General features: G+C 42.1%; 1 protein-coding gene across 3 annotated transcripts in view; it reads right to left on the reverse strand.

Annotated features, from left to right (window-relative positions):
• Nucleotides 1-6846, reverse strand: part of LPAR1 (lysophosphatidic acid receptor 1) — a 136774-nt gene extending 129928 nt beyond the window's left edge. Inside the window, exon 1 of one of the 3 annotated variants that reach the window (XM_036022044.1) lies at nucleotides 6824-6846. The gene's annotated coding sequence lies outside the window, so the exon portion shown is untranslated. Of the gene's footprint in view, nucleotides 1-6015; nucleotides 6209-6318; nucleotides 6446-6823 lie in introns of those variants that run through there. The other 2 variants (XM_036022043.1, XM_028520110.2) reach the window with 2 other exon arrangements.
• Nucleotides 6847-22836: the final 15990 nt, after the last annotated feature.

The raw sequence follows: 22836 nt of genomic DNA on the forward strand, positions 1-22836 counted from the left end.
ACTAAAAAAAATGGAGATAAGCAATCTATCAGACACAGAGTTCATAACACTGGTTATATGTGTGCACAAGGAACTTAGTGAAAACAGCATAAAAAAAATCCAGTCAGAAATGAAGGATACACTAATTGAAATAATGAATAATTTAGAGGAAAACAACAGCACAGTTGATAAAACCAAGAATCAAATCAATGATTTAGAACACGAGGAAGCCAAAAAACAACAAATCAGAACAAGAAGAAAAAAGAATCCAAAAATAAAAAATAAAAAACAAAGGTAGTGAAAGTGGTCTCTGGGACAACTTCAAGCCTTCCAACAATTCACATCATAGGCATGCCAGTAGAAGGAGAGAAAGAGTAAAAAATTAGATATCTATTTGAAAAAATAATGAAAGAAAGCTTCCCTAATTTGGTGAAGGAAATAAATATGCAAGTCCAAGGAGCACAGAGAGTCCCAAACAAGATGGGTACACAAAGGCCCACTCCAAGACACGTCACAATTAAAATACCAAAAGTTAAAGATAAAGAGAGAATCTTAAAAGCAGCAAGAGAAAAGCAGTTAGTTACCTACAGGGGAGCTCCCATAAGACTGTCAGCTGTTTTTTCAAAAGAAATTTTGCAGGCTAGAAGGAATTGGCAAGAAATATTTAAAGTCATGAAAAGCAGGGACCTATAGCCAGAATTGCTCTACCCAGCAAAGATATCATTTAGAATCAAAGGTCAGATAAAGAGCTTCCCAGACAGGGTAAAGCCAAAGGAGCTCATCATCACCAAGCCATTATTACATGAAAAGTTAAAGGGACTATATAGAAAAAGAAGATCAAAACTATGAAAAATTAAATGACAACAAATAAATATCTATCAACAATCGAATCTAAAAAACAAACTAAGCAAACAAGAAGAACAGAGACAGAATCATGGATTCAGAGAGTATTGTGCTGGTTGCCAATGGGAGGCAAGTATGGGGAACTGTGAGGGAGGGGTGAAGAGGTGAGGGATTAAGAAGTACGTGTAGGTAGTTACAGAACAGCCATGGGGATGTAAAGTACAGTGTGGGAAATGGAGCGGTCAAAGAACTTAAACACATGACCCATGGACATGAACAATGGTGTGGGGACTGCCTGAGGGAGTAGGAGTGTGCTGGGTGGAGGGGAGCAAAGAGGGAAAAACTGGGACAACTGTAATGACATAATCAATAAAATATAATTTAAAATAATAAAATAAAATTTAAAAAAGCAAAGGCACACTTGACCAAAATGAACAAAATTCCCTTCATGTCACAGTTTCAACCTTGGGGACCCCACCCCAAAAAGATTCATAATCAGGTGTTATTAAACTTTTTTTCCTCTTTTAGTGAAAGAGGCTGATTTTGAAATCATTTTCCCATATCTCCTCTTATTATTATCTCTTCCTGTACAAGAGATAATAAGCTAAACACCTTAGCTCTAGAGATTTGGGGGTGGGGGAGCACATGACCAAAAGGAACGTTGTTTAAGAATATTAAATACAACAAGCACAGCCTGATCCACCTCATTCAGGCTTGTGCGTGCTTGTGTTAGCACTGGACTAAAGAGGCTGTCCTGTCATTATACCACTTTTTAAAAACAGTACCACAAAAATAAAACAAATTATAACCTAAATCCATGCACAGACTAAAATAGTCCTCTTTCACTTCTAAAAGAAAGTTGACTTTTACATGAACTTCAAGGGTAAAGTTTCGTTAACAATGAAGTATTAAAATGATTTTCTTTGACCCATCCCCATAGGCCATTAATAACAACAACAATGATGCTTCTTTGAAATCATAATAATCTACCCTGGCTGGCGTAGCTCAGTGGATTGAGCTCAGGCTGTGAACCAAAGTGTCGCAGGTTCGATTCCCAGTCAGGGCACATGCCTGGGTTGCAGGCCACAGCTCCCAGCAACCACACATTGATGTTTCTGTCTCTCTCTCTCTCTCTCTCTCTCTCTCTCTTTCTCCCTCCCTTCCCTCTCTAAAAATAAATAAATAAAATCTTTTTAAAAAAAAAGAAATCATAATAATCTGCAGGAAAGAAATGTCACAGAGTTTAAATAAAATCCCTTAATGCCCTTCCCTCCAAAACAAAAGCATATCCTTCTAATAAATACAGTAAACTAACCTTGCGCTCCTCACTTAACTCAGTGAAATGATCAAACAAGCCAAACCCGAGTTCTCTTGCAGAGATTATGCAAACTGCTGGGAAGATCATTCAAATTCATTCAAATTGTATTCAGATAATAGTAAAAAGCAGTTGACCTATCTTCTTTAATTAACTATCTCCTTGGTAACCCAGCATCTCCAGATTCAAGGGCAATTAGAACGCTTACCCAAATGAGCTCCACCTTGAACACGCAGCTGACAGGCCATCTATTTGTACCCGTGACAGAGGGACTGGGGTGTGAAAGGAAACCTACAGGGCTGCTAAGCACCTCTCCCAAATGGATCCCACAGGCATTCTTCCTGTACAAGAGATAATAAGCTAGACACCTTACTTAGCTCTAGAGATTTGGGGGTGGGGGGGCACATGGCCAAAAGGAATGTTGTTTAAGAAGTATAAGTCTCCAGGATTGAGCAGGCTGCTTCTATTGGAGGTTAAACTTAATAAAGGATTTTCAGAGTTGGGTCAGCCCTCACTGAAGTGTTCAGGGTGCTACTCTCCTTCCACCTCCTCCCCGCCACCCACACCCCTACTCTCTACAAAGGCATTAACCCCAATTCCAAACCGGTAATAATTTTGTGCTACAGATACTCAACCATTGTGGTTAAATACTATGTACAACATAAACAGGGTCAAGAATGCTGGTTGCCAGTGGAGTCATGTTTAAGTTAACATTAACCAGCAGGCCCTTCCCTAAACAAAACAAAACAAAACAAAATGCCTTCTTGGTCAGCTCTGTGCCTGGAGAATGATTTTAATCCACATACTCCAAAGGTCCAGACATAACACAGTAGCGTCATTCATTTTTACTAAATTAAATTTTCTCACAAGTAGAAAAATCACTATCAGTTGTGGGGGTGGGGAGAAACCACACATCCATGTGTTCTGCAACTTCTATATAATCAGGATAAGCCAGAGGCAGTGCCCTAGATAGAACTCACTAGCCATGAGTTACAGTGGAACTTGATAGAATAAAAGCCCAATCGCCTCTCAATCATTTCCCTTCTCACAATGCCCCAATATGTGTTACTCGGTGTCTTCCTATATCTTGGGGTTAAATACTACTTTGCCTTCCCCACCCTGCATAGCACAACTCTTTAAAATAACACCCAAGGCCCCCCATAATGTACCACCTTGTCTCTTCCCAGCTCTCATTACCCTGGGTTCCAGCCACATCTTCACCCATGACATTTATCTTTTAAAAGATGCATCATTTGCATCCTTCAAGCCTCTTTTCAGAAGCATTCCCCAAAGTCTTCCATTCCCTGGCATGCCAAGGTTCTTGGGTTCTGTCACTGCCGCCCAGCTATGCAATCCAGCAGCTGTCCTGAAGTTAGCTGCATCCCTTCCCGGCACTGCAGCTCTTTCTAGAGCCTCCTTTTATCATTCCAATATCTCCCCTAGAGGAGGGATTCAGTCATTGCTTACTGAATTAAAATTTCCTCCTTCCAGCCCAACTCTAAGACATCCATAATGGCTCTCCGTGAAACAGTTAACTAATAACACGATAGGGACTTTTTAGGTAACCTACGCAAAAAGAAGAAAACAAACAGGAATGTGATGCCGAAGTCAGCGAGGCCAGAGCAGACTTTCAACCAAGAGCTTCTGTTCCAGTTTTTAGCACATTGCATGTCACTTTTACTATAAATCATGTTCCTCAAGTACATATGTATATCGGTACCAGAAAGTTAAAGAAAGGCTACATATCAGGCATAGACATTCAAATCATGACCTCAAACTAAATTTTAAAACCCTTGTTATTTCCTGAACACTTGGAGCTTCCCCGTAAATATGACAGTGTATTCTTCCCAGAATGCAACTTTCCCTACAAAGCATTTGAAATACGGTTTCTGGCCCTCACAGCCACTATCAGACTGAATGTCATTATGTATCAAAAAGATTTAGTAAGTTAAGCATTTTGCTGTCTCTGAATTTTCCAGTAGGTGTTAACAGAACAGATTCAGTAAAACCTTGAAAATACTATGGTGTAATTTTTTTAATCAAATTACCCTTTGGAAAATATTAACTTCAAATGAAAGGAGAAGTTTTACAATGCAAGTTGCTGAAAGGGCTGCCACTCACACCCCCCCCTCTGTTCCCTTCTCCCATCCTCCGCAGGGATACCGAGATCCAGGCGGAGCGCCCTGGGCGGTGCTGCCTGGCGGAGAGACAATGCTGCAGATTAGAAGGAGCATAGGTCAGCTGTAAGGGTCTTTTTGATTTTAAGGCTAAGCAGGTTCACACGTTTTAAACAAGAGTAGTGGAAGGCTGATGGGGGAGGCAGTACTACTGATGCCCTTGTAGAGGAAGAAATTTTAAAAAAGAAAAAGAAAAAATGAACTCCCAGTTCAAGGCTCTTCCCCGTGCTGGCAGCTCCTACTGCTGGTTTTCCTCCACCTTCCTGGCCCTCTTGCCCTCTCACTTCCCTCCAGGTCTAACCCCTCACACTTCCCCTCTGCCCTCTGCCTACTGTTCTAACATGGGACAGCCACCCACCAGTTTCTAGTCACCTGGGGAACTGGAAAGAACAGCGAAGATCATTAAACCCCTCCATTTTCTAGATGAGCGCACGGAGAAGGAGGAGAACGGGCTGACCTGACCGGCTAAGGTCGCACCACTAGGGGACGCGGTGTGCGCGCTGGCTTGAATTATGACAGCCCCGTCCTCCTGCCTGGCCCTCAGTCCTCGCCTTCCCGCCACACAGTACTTCTTTCTCCTGCTATGTGGCTTCTTTATCTTAGAATTAAACGGTATCAAGAAAGATTCAGCCGTAACATGCTTATAACGCTGGCTGCTGGTAACAATTTTGTATTGGGGGCAAATACGCTCACTCCTCCTCCGGATTTGGAGAAGCGGGGCTGAAACAACCAGGCGGCACAGTGAGCGGGAGGGAGTGGATGAGCAATGGAATTTACTTCGATCCAAACAACCCTAACTCCAGTCTACACCCTTTTTCATTGGGGCTTACTCTTCAGTTTGACAAGACACTGTCTCCTTCCAAGAACTTATCACTATTTCCAGTGCGGGGTCTCCCTTTTTCAGCAAAACTGCAGGCTCTGAGTCGCAGACCTCTCACTTCACAGTTAACGCTTCCACTGGGCAAACGACACAAATTCAAGGCGATGAAAACCACGGACTGTTAGAGCCTGAAGGAATAGAGGATTTTTGCTCTAGTAACTGCAGTTACGTGTCTTCAATATGCACTTTTGCAAATACGTACCTATGTCAATGGGATACCACGCATTCACAGTGAAATTTCAACAAGCGAATGCTCGCTGGAAACCCACATTCACGGGGCGGGGGGCGGGAAGACATGGATTGCAGCAAAAAGGAAAAGAAAGGAGAGCAGAAGTAGCAGCAGAATCAACAGTCTCGGGCCCCAGACTGAAGGCAACAAGTCCTGGATGCCGTCATTCCTACACATCAAAAGGCCGAATGGCAGCAAAGAAAAACAACAATAAATTTTAAATCCATTCAACACAAGTTAGTCTTACACAAACCAAACGAGCCCGTTGATTTCCAAACCACCAGCTGAAAGCCAGGTCCCTCCCTTGCCTTAGATTTTCCAGTTACTTGCTAAGCGTGTTTGTTAAGCGGCTGGACAGATACTTAAGTTTAAAGTCCTCAGCCCGGGACAGACTACTGAGTCGTCGGTAAGAAGCAAGTGGTCCGGGAGATCCGAGCTGCTGGGTGTAGGGACACCCCGCAGTCCATGTCCACCCGGACGCGGCTTTGGGGGATCTTCAGTGCCCCTGGCAAGCCTTCCCGTGCCCCCACCCGGTCCCAGGTAACCCGAGGCCACCTACGTGTCACTTGGGCGCGCCCCGGGACGCACTAACCTGGCCGGGGTACAGGAGGGCCGGCGGCCCGGGCGTCTGCGGCAACTTCCCTCCCCGGGCTCGGTCAACTGGTTCGTTAGGGAGGCCAGGATAGCCTCGCCTCCTGCAGGCCGGCTCGCAAGAACGCACACCCACCCACACCCGACACGGGCGAGAGCGCGCGCGCGCACCCACACACTCGCACGCACAACCACAAAGCCCGCCTGCCGCCAGACAGAGTATCCCAACCCGCTGGAGGCAACTCCGCCGCCACTGGCTCGGAGCCCAAGGGGCGCCGTCCCCCGCCCACACCCTCCTCTTTACCTGCGCTCGCTGCTGCCGCCGCCTGGAGTCCGGCTCCCGCTGCCCCGGGCTGGCCTCCGGCTAAGCGGTCAGTCCCCGAGTGCCCCCTCCCGCAACCAGCTGAACTGGCTCTCTGCCAGCGGCCCCTCGACTGTTGCCAGGAGCCAGGCCACCCCCTGCGCCCACCCTGCCGGGGTCCGGCGTAAGGCCGGGAGGCCGCAGAGGGCTCGGAGGCGGCGGAGTCCAGGCTGCCCAAGATCCAGGCAGTGCTCTGCAGGGGTACAGGGGAGTCACAACTCCCGGAGCGTCCAACGCGGCTCGGCCCCAACTGCTCCGGCTTTGGTGCGCGGGTAGGGGCCACCGGAGAGGGGGCGCCGAGGGAGGGCCGAAGAGGCAGCGAGGACGCCAGCCTCCTTCTTCCCCGCCTTCTTTCTTTTCTGCTAGCTCCACGTAGCACAAGTCAGCAACTCCAGTCCCCCCCCCCCCCCCCCCCCCCCCCCCCCCCCCCCCTAGCTCATTCCCTTACCTGGTGTGACACCCCCGAGCCCTTAGCTTCTGCAATCCCCTTCCCCCATTCATTCACCGAACTTCCCGCTCCGGCTGCCCAAGCCTCCCATTCATTACTCTACCAGCCCCCAGCCGCCGCCTCCTCCTCCTCCGCCGAGCAGACACACCCGCGGCGGGAGACCCGCGGCCACCAGCTCGGGGTGCCCACCCGCAGGTCCTCCAGAACTCACCTCAGGCCCCGACAGCTGGCAGGACTCGGGTGGGCTCCCTCACACCCTGCATGTTCATTTTGTTGCTCTTCTCCTCCCACTTGCAAAGCTCTGGAAAACATCGCGGGGCCCGCAAAACCCCTGAAGTATGGCCTCTCTCAGTTCAGTTCCTAAACTTTACAGAAGGCACACAGTTTCTCCCAGCGCAGCCTTTCATTAGAGGCTGCAGAGCACAGACCGTCGACTTCGCTGCTGCCAAGGGGCAGGACTTTCTGAGTTTCCGATGGACTGGGTCTGCGGACCAAAGCAAGTGTGACGATGCTCCCTTAGTCCTCTCTGTCCCTGATTACGAGTTTCGCAGTGAAGCTTTGCAAGTGCGAACTATCAATATTAGAAGAGTAATGAAGGGCGGGGAATGCACACCTGGAGGCGTGGGCGGGAGAGGCGCGGGGCTCAGGCCTGGGGATCGTCTGAGGAAGGTGGCAGCCCGGGCCTAAAACAATACCCTGCCACTGGGGGATGTCCAGCCGCGCCACCCCCCACCCCCCACCCCCACCCTTGGTTTCCCAGGATTTCCAAAGCATTGGCAAATTCTCTGGCTCTCACTCCTTGGCTAAAGCTGCCACACATCGAAACGAGCTGCTTAAGAATAAAAAGCTTAGTGAACTCTCACCTGGAATGGCATCTGGAAGGCCAGGACAGCAGTATGACAGGGGACCTGGCAGGATTGATACCACTATACCTAAGAAAGAAATGCAGAACAGCGAGGGAGGGCTGCGTTGGTGGTGGTCACTCGGTAACCATGGGCTTCTCAGAAAGGAGAGGTGACTAAACCGCATTGCGCGGGAGGGAAAACCTTCTCGGAGGAAATGGAAACGTTTTAGCCTTCCGGGAGGTTTGCTTCCAAGAGAGCACGACCCGCCGTCTCCTGCCCGAGACTGCTGACCACCCCCACTGCGCCGGCCTTGTGGTTTCCACAGGCCGCCCAAGGCCAAGCCCCGACTGCCTTCTGAAGCTGCTTCCTTTTAAAACAATTTATTAAATCCCCCTTTTTTAAAAAATCAGCTTTAAATGACTCTGCTTTTTCTCCTTTCCTACCAGTGTACGATTTAGTTTACAACAGTCCACTGAAAATATGAAACGAATCGGAAAATTTAATTCACGCACAGCCCTAACGTACTCATGTATGACATGCAGAAAATTCATAGATGCTTTATCTCACAAATAATGAGAGGAGTTGATCTTAAACTCTACAAGTATATTATATGAGGACAAGGAAGAAAATGCCCACTATAAAATCTAAGTATAATGAAAACTGTACATTGTTAAGAAAAGTAGAATATATTGCAAGAGGCTTTTGTTTCAATGATAACTCTCACCAACTCAGAAAAATCACTTAGTTGGTTTTCCTGTCTCCTTACTACACACTCTTTTTATTTGCTGTTAGGTTTCTCAAAATCAAATCTTATACATCTTCTAGTGAAGAGAATATTTCAAATTTTTATTTTAAATAGTTATTGTTATTATATCAACAAATATTAAATCGTTAGTGTAATAATTATTCCAATATTTAGTCCTTCCTCATAAATCAAAGGTAATGTGAAAATAAGTTTCTTGCTTATCATTGAACTTGGATAGTTTCCAGTATATTGATTTTCCCTCTCCTGTCTTAAGGAATATGGCTGCTTCTGCTTAGATTATATAATAACTGCTGTAATTAATTAGTCTGTGGTCCTTTCCAACATCAAATAAGGAGTTCTGTCCACACAAATGTGTACTGAAGAGTTCCAAGATATTTGCTGTAAAATACTTTATTTCCTCTTTATTTGGTCTACCCCATCCTAAAATGAAATGGAGAACAGAACGCTAGGTCAGCCTGGACAGACCTGTTTTCCTCACGAGTGTGGGCCTGTCGGAAAACGCCTGTTCTGCAGCCAGCTTTCCGTCGATAACCTTAAAATCAAACCCTGTTCAGCTCAGAGAGTTAGCCATCAACACTAGTCTTGTGCTCCAAACCAACCCCTTCCATTGTGAGCCCGCTTTGTCATCTGCGAAATGGAATAATACCAGTAACAGTATTTTACTGGGTTTCAAGTTTCTTTATCAAAGTAAGATAATATTTTTCAATAGGCCTCTTAAAAAACACTGAGCGGATGATGTTGTTTCAGCAGAGACGCAGGATGCCTTGGTAGGCCTTCTTGAATGATGTTTTCTGTCCGCGGCCCTCTCGCCATTCAGATTTCATTCCCTTTCTTGAAGAGTTGTCCTAATGTTTTCTGTCCTAACCTTCCTCTGTTATCCTCTGCCAAGCGATGTTTCTCTATATTTGTTTCTTCAAATGACTTCAGCTGGGCCAAATACACAGCTGGCGTGGTCAAACGGGAGATTTCCAGCAAAACGAAGAGAATTTTAATGAGAATGTTTCGAGTATAGTTTACATTACTGTCTTAAAGGATACTATAGACTTTGTCCAATTATCGATGTTAGTGAGTAGTTCAAGGACTATAATTTGTGAAGCATTTAGGATTGAAAAACCGGTTGTTGCTGCTCTGGGTTATGTTCTCCCTTGCTCCCCACATCTCCTTCCTTCTGGCAAAAAGCCTTTGAAATTTTCTACTAGAGAGTAATCAAAACTATCAGCCAAGAAGATCTGTTGGAAACATTCCCTCCAGTCCATTTTGATGCAGAGACGAAGTCAAAGAATATATTCTGGTGAAAGGCTCCCCTAAGAGAATTCAGCCTGCTTGGGAAAGCTTTGCAGACGTCCCTCAGGCATAGGTGTCTTCCTTTTCAAACGGGGTATTTGTGTCTCTGCAGTGTTTTTCCTCTTGGCTGGAGAGACAACATCCTCCTTAGGGAAGCTTTCTATTTTCAAAGGCCAGTGGCAGAGGTGGGTGAGGCAGCCCAATTTAGTTTAAAAAAAAAAAACAATAAAACACACTCTTCAGGGTAGAAGTGGCATAAGGAGACTCCAGGAGTAGGGATCATGCGTGTGGCCGTCTCCTACGAGACTAGACTGCGATGGGATGGAAACCCTAGCAGGCGGGTCCGAACTTCCGGTGTCTCTGATCCACCCTGGAAGAGGAGTTGCCTTGGGGCACACATTAAATACACTGGGACACATTAAATACACGTAATCACAGAAAAAAAATCTCATAATGTTTTTTTTTTATTTTTTTAATATATCACCAAATTTCTTTTTTTAAAAGATTTTATTTATTTATTTTTAGAGAGGGAAGGGAGGGAGAAAGAGAGAGAAATATCAATGTGCGGTTGCTGGGGGCCATGGCCTGCAACCCAGCCACGTGCTCTGACTGGGGATCGAACCTGCGATGCTTTCTTTCGCAGCCTGCACTCAATCCTCTGAGCTACGCCAGCCAGGGCTTCATAATGTTTTAAGTAAATGTATGATTTCGTGTTGGGCCGCATTCACGGCCATCCTGGGCTGCATGCAGCCTAAAGAGTGACTCTGGGCTCACCTTTTTTCTTACCTCATGTTTCTGCATGAGTAAGCTGGGCAAGAATGCCTGAAGCAGACCAAGGACAAGGAAATCCTGTAATCTTCCTCACACAGATGAAAAGGCTTCCATCTAAGACCAAGGGGGGAAACTGAAGAACAAAAAACGTATGTGGGTTAGATATATAATTTTAGAGCTAAAAATAGACATAGATACAAAGTAATCAGAGAAAGGGTCGCAAAACAAAAAGCTAGCTCTATAAAACAATAATAAAATAGGCAAATTTCTGGTAAGACTGATAGTGGGGAAGAAAGGAAAGAAACAAGACTATGAGTAAGATTTTCATTATAGTTTCAGTAGTTTTTTAATGCTAAAAGAATATTGTGGACAATCAAAAACAACTGAAGTACGTACTTTAGTGAGATGTAAGTTATAAAATAACTGACTCAAAAAATTTAAAACATGAATATATTTATAGCCATTAAACATTTTTAACTTATATTTCTAAATCTGCCTACAAAAAGGATCAAAATTTCAGTGGGAAAGACACCAGATCATCATAGACAGATAAACTCTATTCCAATAGTTTCAAAGAACAGGAAAAAAAAGAAAAGCACCCACATTATTTTATGAGCTAATAAAATCTTGATACCAAATTCAGGCAAAAACATAGAAAGGAAAATTACAGGCTAATCTCAAAAGAAGTAAATATTTCATACATACAATATTATCAAACCAAGTTCAGCAATGTGTGTTTTAAAATCATAAGCACATTGGGTTGATACCATAATGTAAGAATGGCTGATAACATAATGTAAGAATGGAAAGGGAGGAACTTCCTGGACAACCTATTTCTAGAAGCATTAACCTAATGTTAATTCATGAAACATTTTCCTTTAAAAGTTAGAAACAAAACAAAGATAGCAGTTCCATTTCTACTCAACATCATACTGAAGGCCATTGCCAACACACACACTCACACGCACACACACACACACACACACACACACACACACAAAGAAATTTGAAGACATAGTGTAGAAAACAAGAAAAACGTGATTTATAGATGATATAGTTGTGTACTAAGAAATCCAAGCAATAAAGTATTAGAGCAAATAAGAGATTTTAACAACATTGCTGAATAAAAGATCAATATACAAAGAAGACCCAGCCATTAGAAACAATAAATTTTTAAAGGTCTCACTATGAAAGCAACAAATCTTTACTATAATTTGGATAAAAACTAATATAAATGTGTAAAAATTACACTTTACTAAAATATATAAAAATTCCTAAATTGCTCTGGCTGGTGTGGCTCAGTGGATTGAGCACCAGCCTGCAAACCAAAGCATCACTGGTTCAATTCCCAGTCAGGACACATGCCTGGGTTGTGGGCCAGGTCCCCAGTAGGGGGCGCATGAGAGACAACCACACATTGATGTTTCCCGCTCTTTCTCCCTTCCTTCCCCTCTCTAAAAGTAAATAAATAAAACTTTTTTAAAAATTCCTAAATAAATGAAAAGATCCATCATGTTCATTGAGAAGACTCCATAAACACAAAACAATCTACTCCAAATTGTATTAGAGGTTTTCATAAACCCTGACAAAGTGATTTTAAAAGTCACATGGAAGTAGAAGAGGCCAAGAATATCCAAAGTTATTCCATAGAAGCATAAGGAGAGAAATTTTTCCCTCCAGATATAATATCCTAAAGTCTTGCCAGTTGAAATAATGTGGCATTGGTGCAGTGATTGGTAAATAATCTACTAAAGAATAGCAGGTTCAGAAACAGATCACATATAAATGACAGATGAGTCAAGGTGAATTAGTGCATTGAAGATGTTCTCCTGAGGAAATGGTGCTGAAACAATTAACGATATATATTGTATGTACACTGTGTATTAAAAAATAAACACGGGATTTATGCCCCACACTGTAAGCAAAAATCAGTTCTTAATGATATAAATTCATAAATTACAAGGTAAAACTTCCAGACTTTAGAATATCTTCATCATTTCAAAGTACAGAAAAATTTCTTACACGAAGTACAAAAAGCGCAAACAATAAAAGAGTCTGTTCCTTTCTTTCAAATAAAATACAGCTGATTTTCCCTGGCTGGCATAGCTCAGTGGATTGAGTGTGGGCTGCAAACCAAAGTGTCGCAGGTTCGATTCCCAGTCAGGGCACATGCCTGGGTTGCAGTCCATGACCCCCAGCAACTGCACATTGATGTTTCTCTCTCTCTCTCTTTCTCCCTCCCTTCCCTCTCTAAAAATAAATAAATAAAATCTTTTAAAAAATACAGCTGATTTTAATATGCTGAGTTCGTGTGAGTTCTAGCAGCTATGATGTCCGCCTCATAACCTGCCATGAGTATTCCAAGGAACATAAACTGTATTGTGCTGTCTTGGGCAAAAATGGGGCAGCAGGATTTCCTAAGTCCTGTGTGTTTTGTGTCCTTTCTGTTGTTTTGATTTGACAGCCTATTATACCTTCTGGAGCAGGGCAGAAGCGGCAGTACTATGGCCCCTTAACAGAAGCTCTGAACCATTGAAGCGGTTGTAGAGCCCTTTCAGAACCTAACCAAAGCTATGGACGGGCTGTAATGATCAAGGTGGGGTATACACATGCTATCAGAGGCCTCTCACGACACTCTCCATTCCTGCCTTCTTGGCCCCAGCTGGACGAGATTTCCCAGCCTCTCTTGTAGTTAGTTGAGGGCATACAACAGTTCTCTCCAGTAGAACGTGAGCTTACGTGACTTCTGCCAATTCTAGGATTACCGATAATATGCCCTCCCGTGGGTTCCCTCGTGCTCTTGGCCCTTCTGGTTGACAGTGATGACAATGCATATACCTACCTCGGAAGCCATGGGTTGGAGGTGACAGGCAGTTAAAAGTCCTGACACCTAAGTGTCCAGGGGAAAGAGAGCCTCTCGACTGATGTAACACCCACTCTGGACCATTACCTGGAAAGAAGTCTCTTGTTCCGTGAGCCACTAAATTTGGGGAATTGACTTAAACTAATATACAAGGTCCAGCAGAAGTAAGGCCTGCATGAGTGTGGGTAGGGTAATAATACGTGTGTAATAGCTTATCGTTTCAATTGGAACATTTCACGTAAAATATCATATGGTGTGCTTGAGTGAGACACTGTTATGTTACAGCATTACATGCTTGTGATTTTGTAATAAAAGATTTTGTAATAAACAGGGATGTTCTTTGTGCTGGACCCTGTATATTGTCACACACATTCTGACTGTAATCTCAGGGGTTCAGTGACGTCATGTAACCAGCTGTGGATTGATCAGAGAAACAAGGAGATTCTGATGGGCTGCCATCTGGACCAGGCACTCACCCAAAGTGAGCACGTTAGAGATGTTTCACCTTTGCACTGATTAAGCCTGGATTATGTTTAACTGAATGTCTCTGCCACCCTCCCTCCCCATTTCTCTGCCAACATATATGCTGCCAGAGTAAATTTTAAAAGGTTTTTTAAAAAGTGGACATAAGTGTCGCAGGTTCGATTCCCAGTCAGGGCACATGCCTGGGTTGCAGGCCATGACCCCCAGCAACCGCACAATGATGTTTCTCTCTCTCTTTCTCTCTCTCTCTCTTTCTCCCTCCCTTCCCTCTCTAAAAATAAATAAACAAAATCTTTTAAAAAAAGTGGACATGAACGGAAGACTCATCAGCAATATCAAGAATAAATCCCTGATACATGCAACAATGCGAATGAACCCCCAAAATCATGCTGAATAAAAGAAGGCAGACACAAAACAGCACATGCTACCACGGCACCCCAGAACAGGCAAACCTAATCTCTGATGTTAGAAAAGGAGCAGTGATTGGCTAGGGAGCGGGGACAGACTAACAAGCCACACAATAAAACTTCCAGGCGTGAGGGAAACGTCCTGTCTCTTGCTTTGTGTGGTGGTAACATGGGTGTATAAAACTGTTCAAACTCATTGACCTAAACATTTAAGATTGGTGCAATTGATTGTTTGTGAATTACAGCTAAGTAACATGCTTTTTAAAAAAGACTTTATTTATTTATTTTTAGAGGAGAAGGGAAGGAGAGAGAAACATCAATGTGTGGTTGCCTCTCACACTCCCCCTGCTGGGGACCTGTCCCATGACCCAAGCATGTGCTCTAACTGGGAATCGAACCACAACCCTTTGGTTCGCTGGCCCACGCTCAATCCACTGAGCTACACCAGCCAGGGCTAAATAATACGCTTTAAGTGCAAGTGAAATTACCTGGATCTACCTATACAATAATAGTTCTAAAACAGACTATTGTGGAATAATGTTGAGCCATGACATACCTCCTTAGGGGGCTACGTTTGTGATTAAATGTGTATAAACACTGTAACATCTAAGAGCAGAAAATGACTGTATCCAATATAAAACCAAAACACACTATAAACATGTCCTAAGAAAAATTAACTTTATAATAAGTCAGTAGTTTATTTCTATGGATAAAGAAAGCCTGTGATTTTCCACAGCTGGTATTCTATTGATAATTCTATATAGCCAAAAAATATATTTCTATCATCAACAGTGTATAGTTTCTTCTGTCTTTAGTGGGATATAATACTTATATAAAAGGACTATATTTTTAGATTTTATTCCACATTTTTTTCTCCCTGTATTTCCACTTTCCTCTCCTTGAATAGTCACATGCTCTGAGCTCATTGCTTAGGAAAATATGTGGCAAACAGCAAATGGAAGAGCCAAAAATTTTTACAGAAAGCCTAAGCTCTTAGGAAAAGGGGATTTACAGGCATAGAATGGTATGTATATACTCAAAGGAAAAACAATACTCTAGGAGTGGGAGGGCAAAAGAGGGAGATCAGTGTACCCCAAGAACAGAGGGTCCCTCTGCCCTGCTTGCTGACAATGCTATTGGGGAGACAGGCAGACCCTTGAGAAGAAAAAACTGCAAGGAGTACTTAAGTAAATGGAACCCAAACTAGTTTAGTTAAAGATGCTCACATTCCATGGGTGGCATAGCAGCAGTGAACTTGAACTAAGGAAGTCTCAGTGGCAACCTCTAAGGACCAGTGCTAGATGGTACTCATATGGTGACATTCTATAAAACTCTGGAATGGTGACTAATCTATAAAGGAGTGGTCTTAATTCCCTAAGAACAGAAAAGACCTACAAAAGAACTGAGCTCAACAGAATTGTATTGCCCAGCTCTTCCGGAGGCTAAAGCCCAAGATCAAGGTGTTGGCAGAGTTGTTTCTTCTGCGGCCTCTAGCTTTGGCTTATAGGTCGTTGTTCTCTCCACGTGTCTTCACTTGATTTCCCCCAGTCTGTGTGTCTGTGTTCTAATCTCCTCTTCTTATAAGGATATGGTACTACTGGATTAGGGCCTGCCCTTTTGACTTCATTGTACCTTAACTACCTCTTTTAAGGCCCTGTCTCCAAATACAGTCATATTCTCAGGTAGTAGAGGTTAGCACTTCAACAAATGAACTTGGTGGGGGGCACAATGCAGCCTATTAACACCCACTAAGTGTGAAGTTCTCATCCATGATTGCTAAGAACCCTTGGGCACCTCTTGTCTGCACCATGAAAAGATTACAATCTTAGAAGAGGAGCCAATTTTATGATGTGGCCATAATCTTGGAAGGATTACTATGCAGACAAGAGTTGACCTTGCAGAAATCACTGCCAATTCGCAGAGTAACACAGGACCCTTAAATGTCCCTGGGAAGATGCAGTATGATCAGGGAAATGTGAGAGCAACTGAGTCTTGACAGAATTTCCTGATGAGGCTAATTTATCTCTAATTTCCAAGACAACGTCTATAAAAATATCTGGGAAAATCTGCCTTCGAAACCCATGTGTGGGACTTTAAGTTTCTGAAAGATGAATAGCAATAACAATAACTGAACTTCTTCCCAGAGCGATCTGCACTGACTTGTAGAAATTTAGACAGAGAGCATGGATCAGACCCATTAGGTATAGGTTTTGGCAAGCGTAGATTGCATTGAGTATCATAATCTATCCCCAAGTGAACTTGAATGAACATGATCCTCCCCCTTCCATAATTCTTCCAACTGGTGAAGGAGAGGGGAGAGGTAGAACTCCTGCTCATCTCCACAAGCAGGAATGCTGAGGCCACCCTCGTAAGCATCACAATAGACACAGGAATGAAGCAGCCACCGTGGCTATGCATGGGCCTGATAGCATAGACTGCCACGTAGCAAAGCCGATCCCTCTAATGCTGCTTCCTCATGTCCAAACTGCCAGCGACAGAGAGCAATTCACAACCAAAGTATAGACCAACTCTGAGCCCCTAGTATGGACTATTTCTTGAGGAGACCACCTGGCAATTTGGTGGCAAGTTGACTAGTTTGGGCACCTTCCATCCTAGAAGGGCTTGTGGTTCATTCCCAGAAGAATAGACACCTATTCTGGATAAGGCTGGCATTGCCCTCCATGTCCTCAGGGCCTCTCTCAGACAGCAGCACAGTCCAAGGCTTATGTAATGCTTGATCCCCATACAACATTCAACCAAGGCATTTCATTTACAGTGAAGAAGGTGCAAGAGTGAATCGTGTGGTCCTGTCACATAGGGCTCCATCCAGAAGCTTCCTGTGGAGGGATGGAATGTCCTGCTGCAGACACAGATGAAGCTCCAACTTGGAGACAGTACTCAGCAAAGACAGAGAACCATCTTTCAGGATGCAGTATGTGCATTGGATCAGAGAAATCTTTATGTGGTGCTTTGTCACCAATAGGAAAAACACATGGGTCCATGGAGTTAGAGGGTGGGCGCATCACTCTCGGTGACCACTGTCGGCCTTGGTTCTTCTGCACTCTTACCAGGGTCAAAGTCTTAGAGCAAAAGTCCTGTTTAACTGTAAGCTGTGATTGCTGCCCAGACAGTCTGGGGCCCTGTGACCAGACACCAGTAGACAAGAAGTGCAGTCACCTTTCAGAGGTAATTCACCCTGATAATTAGCAGGAGAAGAGGGTACCACCTTTAATAAATGGGGGCGTGGAGGGATGATAGTGTGGAACTCACGTGGCCCAGGCGGATGCTTTTTGGTACTCTTCTGTCTAGTTGTGACTACAAATGGACAAATATAGCAATGAAAGATTATGTTTACTCTCCTTCCTCTGAGGAAGGAGAGTTTGGGTCACACTATGACCTCAGTTACGAAGACTGCTAGAGATGTTAGCTGAGGGTGAGGGGAATTTAGAATGTATAATGGAGGGAAGCTGAAGGGAAAAAATTAAGACCAGTTTTGGCCATGACACTAACTGCTGATAAAGGCTGTAGTTGATCCCATGAACCTCTTCTGCGGTTTTCCTCAGGAAGAGAGGTCCACAAGATACCTGGGAGGTGCTGTTACCTCAACAAGTCTGGAGAAGTGGACCCACATGGAGCAGGAAGTCGACTATGTAAGACATGGAGATGTCCATTCAGATCCATTTCAAAAAAAGAACTCACCGACCAGCTGCAAAGAATATGGTTGGCTGTTAGTTTGTGGCTTTCAGCACATTCAGGGTCCCCTACAGCTTTTGAGATAAGACCACATTCTTTTCAGATGATGCTCTTCTCAAGGTGGACCGTGGCCAATGACTGAGCAAGGGGGTGGTGCCAGGGCCTAGCCATTTCTGCCCAATGAGGGATCTCCCTACTGGACCATCATTGCTCTCGATCCACACTGGGCTTGCAAAGACTGTATGGGGTCTGTATCAATGGTCCTGTGGCTCCGCCTTCCCTATCCTGCTTCTCCACCTTGTGCTTTCATAGATGCTATTTCTCAACAAACACTTTGCTCTCCTAACTGAGCCTCAGCATCTACTTCCCAGAGAGCAAGTATCTACAATAAGCATCTTTTACAGTCACTATCTTATTTAACTTATTTTACTATTTATCTTTAAATAATTGTCACATATAGTCATTTTGTTGAGATTTTCAAGTGGCAGGAACTAGAAAAATAAGAATACATTTTAAAAATGTGCTTGAACTAGAGTTGTTATAGTATGTCTGCCTTTGTTTATCCTAGTAGTATACATTAATATTTTATTTTTTAAATGATTTGCTTTGATAAAGGTCTTTTTATTTACTCTCTACAAAAAAAAACCAGATCTAGGATGTATTTATCAGTGCTATTCACTTTCTGTTGTGTATGTCAATAATTGTTTTGCTGTAGTCCAATCCTTCCTACTAATTTCCTTAGGTTCATTCTGTAATCCTCTTTAGTTTCTGGTGCTGAAGGCTAAATTAATTTATTTTATTCTTTTATTTTTTAACAACTTTTTTTTTAAAGATTTTATTTATTTTTAGAGAGGGAAGGGAGAGAGAGAGAGAGAAACATCAATGTGCGGTTGCTGGGGGTTATGGCCTGCAACCCAGGCATGTACCCTGGCTGGGAATCGAACCTGGGACACTTTTGGTTCCCAGCCCGCGCTCCATCCACTGAGCTACGCCAGCCAGGGCTCAACAACAACTTTTAAACACTCTCAATTAGGTACACAACAGGGTTATTTGAACTAATCTTGACATTTCTCGGTTAGGCTTTATGAGTGACACCTATATAGTCTTTGCATATCTCTGACTGCTTCTGTCCTCTTCAAAAAGAGAAAACTATCTTCTAACTTAGAAAGCCCTTCACACCTACAAAAATAGATCTTTATATAATAACTTTATAAAACTTTATAAAATAAGTTCAGAAGAGGTTTCTTATACTACCCAGCTGATGGTTGCCTATACTTCACTCGTTCCGTCTGCTTTAGAAACAGGCTTAGCTGTATTCTGGCCCTTCGTTCTCTGCTCTCCATTTAATTCATCTCTTGCCATTTTTATGTCTTTGCCTCTTCCCCCCACATCCTGGGAGAGCATTTTTCTTTTTTAATCTCTCCAATGTATATTTTATTTACATTGAATTTTAAACTGTCTTATGTATCTCCTTTTGTCTTCCATCTTCCTTTTCATCTTATTCAATCACCTTCATTAAATCTCTCCTGCCATTAACATTTTAGATCAACCTTCCCTTTTTGTAACACACCTGGTCCTATTTCTTAAAAGCTGGTCTTTTCACATTCTATAAAATAGGAATGCCTAAGTTAGTATCTAGCACTTAGTAGAGGTTTAGTAAATACTTGTTGGATTAATTAATTTTAAGTGAATAAAGGAACCTTCTATTGTAAGTCAAGTTCCTTAATAAAGGGAAAAGATAATATGCTAACAAAATGATCAGTCCACTCAAAGAAAATGAAATGTCAGTACTTTCTGTGTTTCAGATTTTACCTAAAATCAGTTTTAAGCTATAGTAAAAAAACTATCCAATATTTAACTTAAATCTGTTTTGCAAAAACAAGTGATTATCATTAAGACTCTATCCAGCTGTGTAATGGGACACTTCTTTGATAAAAGTTGCCTCAAAGAAAAAATCTATTTCTGAGGTGTTGAAATCTGCCTACTCTCTTACACTCCACAAATGCATGAATATTTGAAGCTCCTTCTTTCTGTGCTCTCTTAAAAAAACACACACACACAAAAAAAAACTCTTCTAGTAATGTTAACCAACTACAAATGGCCAGGCTGAACTTCCTTCATGCAGCTTCTTGCCTAGAGGTGGGATTGGGTCATTATGTCTGTACAATAGCCGCCCCTGCAAACAACATATGAATGCCAGATGGTTGGAACTGTTCCATTAAGGAACTGATGTTTTCATTGTTTGGAATTTGATTTTGTAACTTTCTCCATATAGTGATTTGATTGCAGCATTTAGAAGCCTTAAGAGCTTTCCCATAAATTATTCCACCCCTTGAATGTGAAACTAGGGTAGGCTTATTAGCCTGTTTTTCCATTAGTATGTCATTCCCACTTTCTTGCTCAGATGTGGATAATTTAGGCAGGATTCATGAAAAGAAAATGTGGGTTTTGTGCTTTGGTTGTTTCTTCATGGAACTTGCTACTGAATAATACTTCCCTCACTTTGTTCACTGAATTTATGTATGAATATTCATGAAAAACTAAATAATAACAGCCAACTGAGCTTTTTCTATGTATGTACATGGCTCTTACATTATTTTCATAGTTCTTGCTCTGTTTTAAACATGTTATACATATTAACTCTCATAAGCATTGTATCAACTCAGTGAGGTCAATACTATTGTTATTTCCACTTCATAGATGAAGAAACTAAGGAACAGTGAAATCAAGTGACTTACCTGAGGTCAGGTCAGCAGCGAGTAGTAGATGTAGTACTTCAACCCAGGGAAAAAAGTTTCAGGGTCTTAACCACTTCACCCCACAATGAGTTGCTTAAGTCTGAACTACAGTAATCTATCTGGTTCCAAGAGAACAATGATAAAACTAGATTCTCTGCCCTCTATTTAGTCCTCATGAATGTGAACAAGGTCTTGCTATTACTGTGACAAATGCTTTACCCATTCTACACCTTAGAGAATACACCAGAGGTACTGATTCTAGATGCTGAGTCCTCATCTATAACAATGAGCCAATAATCCCTTTGTTGGATTGCAATGAGAATTAAATGAGGTAATTTATACAAAATCTAAATGTCTGACATGTAAAATACTTTAATGTTAGCTATTGTTATTAATACCAAGCAAAGAGCAAAGAGGTGAAATTTTTAAGAGAGAAAATAAAGAATGTGGAAAGATATCAGAGATCAAATTTTATATGTATCTAATAGGGTGTTGAGTAAAACTTTTCCAGTTCTACAAAAATGGACAACTAAGGCCGACAGCTGAAAATGAAGAGATTCCAAGTATACATTTTCTAAAGAGAGATATGAACTAGTGGGGTTGGACTTTTGGTGTAATAAGAGACTGCAGAAGTCCCTTGCCACTAATAGTACCCTTTCTCCCAAACCCAGTATGCAACAGGGGAAAGTAGGAAAGGGAAGATTTTTCGGGGAGCTTACATAAATAACTACATGGGATTCTCATCAATTATATATCATGTCTGGTGAAACCACTAGATGTAGCAGAAGCAATAGGGATGGATAACTTGTTGTACCTGACTCAGTCCAGCATATTGATGAAACCTGAGAAATATAAAATAAGTGGAAGGCTACCACTGAAGAATATCATTCATTGTCAAGTCCAAGGGCTCTCTATTGACAACTCAACTTGAGACAGCTTTAGATGGGGAATTTTACTGAAGGGTAGAAGACTAAGGAAAAACAGAGAAAGAGGTGAAACTTTAGATTGAATGGAATTTAAGAGACATTGACCAGTTGTAATGTACTAGCTGGATCCTGATTCAAACAAATAAATTATGTCTGAAAAATGAGACAATTGGGAAATATAAATTGTCACTGGATATTTGATATTAAGGAATTATTATTAATTTTTAAATGTGGTAATAGTATTGTGCTTATTTATAAAGAGTTCTTTTCTTTTTTTTAAAGATTTTATTTATTTATTTTTTAGAGAGGGAAGGGAGGGAGAAAGAAAGAGAGAGAGAAACATCAATGTGCGGTTGCTGGGGGCCATGGCCTGCAACCCAGGCATGTACCCTGACTGGGAATTGAAACTGCGATGCTTTGGTTCGCTGCCTGTGCTCAATCCACTGAGCTATGCCAGCCAGGGCTGTAAAGAGTTCTTTTCTTTAAAAATATTTAAATATTGTCTGAGAACTATTTCTAAATAATCAGAGAGTACATGTGGGTACAGGTATTAATGAAAAATATTTTTTTAAATTTTAAAGGTTGAATGTTTAAATAAAATAACAATTATCGGCTATTTAAAAGAAGCAGACCTGAAATAAAAATAGAAGTTTGAAAATAAGCAGAATAGAAAAGTGCTAGGTAAATGCTAGTTTAAAATATCATGGATGGCATTATTAAGATCAGAATAAGTAATATTCAAGGGAAAATTTAAGTAAGATGGAGATGGATAATTCATAGTATAACTTATCAAAAAGATAGTAGTAATAATTTATCAAAAAAGATGCCTTTGTATATCAAACAATATTGCATTAATTATCTAAACCAAAAATTATTAGAAATGCAAGGAGATTCTAATATAGTACAAAAGTACAAATCAATCTGACTTATATATTTAGATGAAAATATTCTAAAATATTCTAGAACACATAGCAAATTTTAAATGACCCAAAGTGACATTAAAAGAGAAAAAATACATTTTAATAAATGCAGAAAAGCCCCCTTTTGGACCTTAGGGATACCGCAGTTAACAAAATACCCTGTAGCTCTCCCTCAAGGAGCTGACATTCCAACGTTGGGGGCAGGGAAAGTGGGACAGAAAACCAACCAATCAGCAAATAACACGTCGGGTAGCAATAAGTGTTACAAAGAGCAGGGAAAAGTGAGTGCGGAGTCTTTAAGGCAGTGCTTATTTTAG

The sequence above is a fragment of the Phyllostomus discolor genome, chromosome 3 (assembly GCF_004126475.2).
Source record: "Phyllostomus discolor isolate MPI-MPIP mPhyDis1 chromosome 3, mPhyDis1.pri.v3, whole genome shotgun sequence".
Classification (NCBI taxonomy): Eukaryota; Metazoa; Chordata; class Mammalia; order Chiroptera; family Phyllostomidae; genus Phyllostomus; species Phyllostomus discolor.